This window comes from Hesperophylax consimilis, chromosome 19 (assembly GCF_061612785.1).
Source record: "Hesperophylax consimilis isolate HC1 chromosome 19, BYU_Hcon_1.0, whole genome shotgun sequence".
Taxonomy (NCBI): Eukaryota; Metazoa; Arthropoda; class Insecta; order Trichoptera; family Limnephilidae; genus Hesperophylax; species Hesperophylax consimilis.
In genome coordinates, this window is record NC_142854.1 from 17,338,101 (window position 1) to 17,344,684 (window position 6,584).

The window sequence follows — 6,584 nt, forward strand, 5'->3', positions numbered from 1 at the left end:
GATGAAATAATGTCATTGAAAATATTATTGACAGTTCGGGCCGGGAGATTGGAATGACTTTTAAGGATTCCGATCCCTTCAAATATTGTTGGGGATAGGGTGACGTGACTATATTTTAATTTGTATAAGGGAAGTAGATCATTTTGGATGATGTGAAGCTCTGAGAGAGACTTAAAATTTTTACAGATGTCAGGAAGAGGTTTAGTTGAAGCTCTGATTGTAGATGAATGGGTTGAGTCAATGAACAACGAGACGCTGGGGATAATCTGATGACATTTAGAATTTAAACATTTAAGAACAAATTTGTCAGCAAATAGTTGACGCCTTAAATAAAGAGGAGGATCAGAACATTCTACTTGAAGGGAATTGATGGGTGATGATTGCATCGCTCCAGTTATAATTCGCAAAGATTTAGATTGAATTTTGTCTAATTTATCAAGTACATTTTTTGAGGCAGTACTAAAAAGTGGGCAGGCATAATCGAGATGGCTTCGAATAAGTGCGTTGTAAAGCAACTTAATGCAAGTAGGGTGAGCTCCCCACCAAACGCCAGATAATGATCTGATGATATTTAAATTTTTTTCGCATTTAGTAACTAAATTATTAATATGGGAAGACCATTTAAGTTTCCTATCAAATGTTACTCCCAAAAATTTTACTTCAGAAGCGTTGGGGATTGGAGAATTTTTAAATAAAATTTGAACGGGGGGGGGTTTTTATGGCGGTTTGAGAAGGTGACACACTGAGTCTTTTGGATTGAAAGTGCAAAACCATTTAAGGTGAGCCATGTGCAAAGGGCATTCATGGCTTCGTTAAGATATTTGACGGCGAGAGGGATGATTTTGGATGATAAGAAGAAAGCTATGTCATCTGCGAACTCAATAACTTTTACTTGTTGGAGAATAGTGACATGCATATCATATGTGTATATATTATACAGTAAGGGGGACAATACATCGCCTTGTGGTAAACCCTTCCAAACAGACCTACTTTGAGGAGAAATATCTGGAAGTTCAATGAAAATTTTTCTATCTAGAAATAGATTAATAATAGATTGGACAAACATGGGGGGAAGGCCAAGGCCTAGAAGTTTTTTTTTCAGGATTGGGATGGAAACATTGTCAAAGGCGCCTTCTATATCTATAAAGACGGCAAGACAAACTTCCTGTTTAGAAATTGATAAATTAATATCAGTGCTGATGATGGCAAGGTTATCTTGAGTGGATTTTTTTTTCCTAAATCCAAATTGAGATGGACAGAGAAGCTGTTTACTCTCGACAAAAAATTCTAATCGGTTTTTAATTAATTTTTCATAAAGTTTACTGAGGGTGGATGAAAGAGCGATTGGCCTGTAGTTGGATCCAGAATTTGGTGATTTGTTTGTTTTTAAAATAGGGATGATTATTTGACAACTCCAGTCATCAGGCATTATGCCAGTCTGGAAGATTTTGTTTAAGATGCTTAAGAAGTGGTTTAGAACATTATCATTACTATTTTTGATTATGCTGTAAGGTATACCATCTCTGCCTGGAGATGAGTCCTTGACTATTGATAAACAATTTTTTAGCTCAATTAAGGTGAATGGTTAAATTGCAACAATAACATTTGGCTGTCATCAGTTGTTTTGTTTTGCTCTATCTAAAATTAATTTTTTACCATTCTTTTTTGTTTTCTGGCAAAAAAAAAGTGTAGTGTGTTGTGCCTTGAGGTTTCTTCTCCCTCCTGATCTTCCAGGAGTCACTTTTCTCTGCTGATTTCCAGATATTTATAAACTTTTTTTACTTCTGTCATTTTCCATACTATTGTTGTAGTTGTTTACTGTTGTGAATAATGGAGGAAGATTTCCCTCCTGGACCCCCTACAAAGCCCCCAGATCCCTCTCCAGACCCCCCAGACGGGGAAAATGGAGAAACTTCTGACAGTGATTCTGTCATTTTGACTTCTACCAAAAAAAGGAAATTTACTCCTTCTTCCCCAATAAAACTTGACTCTCCTTCGACTTCACAGTCCCCACCAGCACTTTCTCAACTTCCTCCAACAAACTTTTATTCTCATCATTTCCGTGGCCCATTCATAGTATACGCCCAAAAAACTGAGCAAGGAAAAACCATCCACCCTCTTGAATTTGGCAAATTCCTATCAAATAGCAAGAACCTTTCAATCAAGCCTGGAGGTGTAAAAGCCGAGGGTCGCTTCCGAATCTCCGTCGAATTCCTCTCAGGGTCAGCTGCCAACAGTTTCATCAAAAATATCTTCATTTCATCTAATTCAAAGTTCAAGGCATATATCCCTACTTTCAATGTCACTCGCATGGGCCTGGTCAGAGGTATCTCGACCGATCTGTCCATCGCAGAAATTCTGTCTTCACTTTCAACCCCCCAACACATTGGCAATCCCATAAAAGCCAGGAGGCTAAATTACAAGGACTCCTCTGAGGGTATAATTTCCTGGAAGCCCTCCCAATCTGTAGTTATCACCTTTGAAGGTCAATCTCTTCCCTCCCATATATATTTATTCTTCAACTCATTACCAGTTGAAATGTATACTTATCCCACCACTCAATGTTTCAATTGCTGCCGTTTTGGTCATACCAAAGCTGCATGCAGATCTCAACCCAGATGTTTTAAATGTGGAGAAAACCACGCAGCTGACCAATGTCCTTCTTCCTCCTCACCCAAATGTTTTAACTGCTCAGGCTCACATACAGCTATCAACACTTCTTGCCCAGAACAATCTCGCCAAAAAAATATTAAAATTTCTATGGCCTCTCAGAACTTGTCTTTTCTGCAGGCTTCTAAACTATTCCCGCCTGTCAAAAAATCATTTGCTGAGGCTTTATCCAGCAACTCCTCATCCAACCCTCTTCCCTCTTCTACAACAACTTCTTCTCGTTCAACTAAATTCAAATACAAAAACGCTATCTCTAAACCGGCTCCTGGATACGATCAGCTACAACACAACTCACTGCTCTTAAATCCCAATGGTTCATCTCTTTCAAATGCCACAAATGGGTGTGCAAATAATTATAATCCCTCCTCAATGAACTCTCATAAACTTTCTGAAAAACTCTCCCAAGACAATTCTTCATTTATCCAAACTCTTATTATGCTTCTAATTGACCTCATTTCTTCTCAAACTAATCTACCGTCCAACGCTGCTACTATTATTTCCACATTGAAATCATTTATTCAAAATGACTCTTCAGGATGTCAGAATACTTCAGTGGAATAGCCGAAGTGCTATTTATAACAAATCTGATCTCCTTAACCTATTAAATTCTCTTGGTTTACTCCATCCACCCACTTTAATGTGGGAGGGTATTCCTGTCTCCGCGACGACCGCCCAGGAGGTACGGGCGGCGGTGCTGCCCTTTTTATTAAAAAATCAATATCATTTTCCCCAATAAATAATATCAAACCCCCCAATGCTGACTTCCAAATGGTTGCAGCTAAAATAAAGGACACATCTTTTATTTCAGTCTATCTTCCCCCAACAGCCCACTTCAATAAACAAATTTGGTTGCAAATTGTAAGTCAACTAAGCCCTCCTTTCTTTATATTAGGCGATTTTAATGCCCATTCCCCCGTCTGGGGTTCTGCTTTCTCCGACCGAGATGGTCGAAGTGTGATGGATTTCCTAGATCAATCCAACCTTTTCCTTTTGAATGACGGATCTCCTACTAGGATCTCACGCCCCAGCACAAACCCCAGTGCAGTGGATCTCTCGATATGCTCTACTAGTCTAGCTTCTCTCACCTCGTGGGTGGTGTCCCCCGACCCTTGCTCCAGTGATCATTTCCCGATCACCATTACTTATCAAACTTCTTTCCAATCAGACAAGTCTCATATTTCGAGAAAGGTTAAAACAAAACACACCAAATGGGATGAATTTAACTCTCATATGGACAAGTTCCTACTCAATTTACCCGCCACCGATATATTTTCCGTCAAAGATGATTATAATAACTTCAAATCAATGCTCATAACTGCAATAAATAAATCAAATCCTCCCCCTAAAACTAAATCTCTCAAAAAACTCCCTCCAACTCCCTGGTGGGATGAGGAATGCTCCAAAGTAGTAAGAATTCGGAAAGCTAAATCTCTTACCTATCGTTACAATATGACTATGGAGAACTATCTTATATACAAAAACGCTGAATCCAATGCCAAAAGGGTATTGAGGTCAAAAAAAAGATCCGGATGGTACAACTTCTGCAGTTCAGTATCTCCGAACACTCCAATTTCGGAAGTTTGGTCTATGATCCGAAGATTTCGATCCTCCTTCAGTTCACCATCTCCTCGAGCGTCTCATTCTAAATGGATCGATGAATTCTTGGACAAAATTGCCCCCCCTTCTGTACCTAACTTAGATGAAATAACGCCCATCTATAATACTCCTATGTCTAATCATTGGCTAGACTCTCCGTTCACCTTAATTGAGCTAAAAAATTGTTTATCAACAGTCAAGGACTCATCTCCAGGCAGAGATGGTATACCTTACAGCATAATCAAAAATAGTAATGATAATGTTCTAAACCACTTCTTAAGCATCTTAAATAAAATCTTCCAGACTGGTATAATGCCTGATGACTGGAGTTGTCAAATAATCATCCCTATTTTAAAAACAAACAAATCACCAAATTCTGGATCCAACTACAGGCCAATCGCTCTTTCATCCACCCTCAGTAAACTTTATGAAAAATTAATTAAAAACCGATTAGAATTTTTTGTCGAGAGTAAACAGCTTCTCTCTCCATCTCAATTTGGATTTAGGAAAAAAAAATCTACTCAAGATAACCTAGCCATCATCAGTACTGATATTAATTTATCAATTTCTAAACAGGAAGTTTGTCTTGCCGTCTTTATAGATATAGAAGGCGCCTTTGACAATGTTTCCATCCCAATCTTGAAAAAAAAACTTCTAGGCCTTGGCCTCCCCCCCCATGTTTGTCCAATCTATTATTAATCTATTTCTAGATAGAAAAATTTTCATTGAACTTCCAGATATTTCTCCTCAAAGTAGGTCTATTTGGAAGGGTTTACCACAAGGCGATGTATTGTCCCCCTTACTGTATAATATATACACATATGATATGCATGTCGCTATTCCCCCACAAGTAAAAGTTATTGAGTTCGCAGATGACATAGCTTTCTTCTTATCATCCAAAATCATTCCTCTCGCCGTCAAATATCTTAACGAAGCCATGAATGCCCTTTGCACATGGCTCACGTTAAATGGTCTTGAACTTTCAATCCAAAAGACTCAGTGTGTCACCTTCTCAAACCGCCATAAAAACCCCCCCCCGTTCAAATTTTATTTAAAAATTCTCCAATCCCCAACGCTTCTGAAGTAAAATTTTTGGGAGTAACATTTGATAGGAAACTTAAATGGTCTTCCCATATTAATAATTTAGTTACTAAATGCGAAAAAAATATAAATATCATCAGATCATTATCTGGCGTTTGGTGGGGAGCTCACCCTACTTGCATTAAGTTGCTTTACAACGCACTTATTCGAAGCCATCTTGACTATGCCTGCCCACTTTTTAGTACTGCCTCAAAAAATGTACTTGATAAATTAGACAAAATTCAATCTAAATCTTTGCGAATTATAACTGGAGCGATGCAATCATCACCCATCAATTCCCTTCAAGTAGAATGTTCTGATCCTCCTCTTTATTTAAGGCGTCAACTATTTGCTGACAAATTTGCTCTTAAATGTTTAAATTCTAAATGTCATCAGATTATCCCCAGCGTCTCGTTGTTCATTGACTCAACCCATTCATCTACAATCAGAGCTTCAACTAAACCTCTTCCTGACATCTGTAAAAATTTTAAGTCTCTCTCAGAGCTTCACATCATCCAAAATGATCTACTTCCCTTATACAAATTAAAATATAGTCACGTCACCCTATCCCCAACAATAATAGAAGGGATCGGAATCCTTAAAAGTCATTCCAATCTCCCGGCCCGAACTGTCAATAATATGTTCAATGACATTATTTTATGTAAATGGCCCAACTTTTCTCTTTTATTTACTGATGGATCCAAATCTCCCGACTCTCCTAACTGTGGTATAGGTATTAACGTTTACCACAATAATTCTAATGACAGAATATTTCATTCAATTTCAAATCAATTTTCAATATTTTCAGCCGAGTGTATTGCAATAATAGAATCTCTCAAATATATAATCAAAAATAATTTTGAACATTCCCTCGTTCTCTCTGACTCTCTCAGTTCCCTCCAAAAACTTAAATCCAGTCCTCTTCTTCATCCTGATGATCACTTTGTATGCCTTATTCGAGAGATGATAGCCTCCATTCAAAGCTCTGGTAAAACTGTAACTCTGATTTGGATTCCTGGACATGTTGGTGTCATGGGTAATGATATTGCGGATGCCTTGGCAAAACAAGGAGCGTCCAACCCTGTTGTTACCCTCGTAAACCACATTCCCCTATCTGACATTTTTTCCATCATCAAAGATAGATCCCGCAATGTTTGGTCAGAGTATTGGCACATTGCTAGTCAATCCAAGGGAGCCTGCTATGCCTCAATACAAAGGACTATTCCATCAAAACCTTG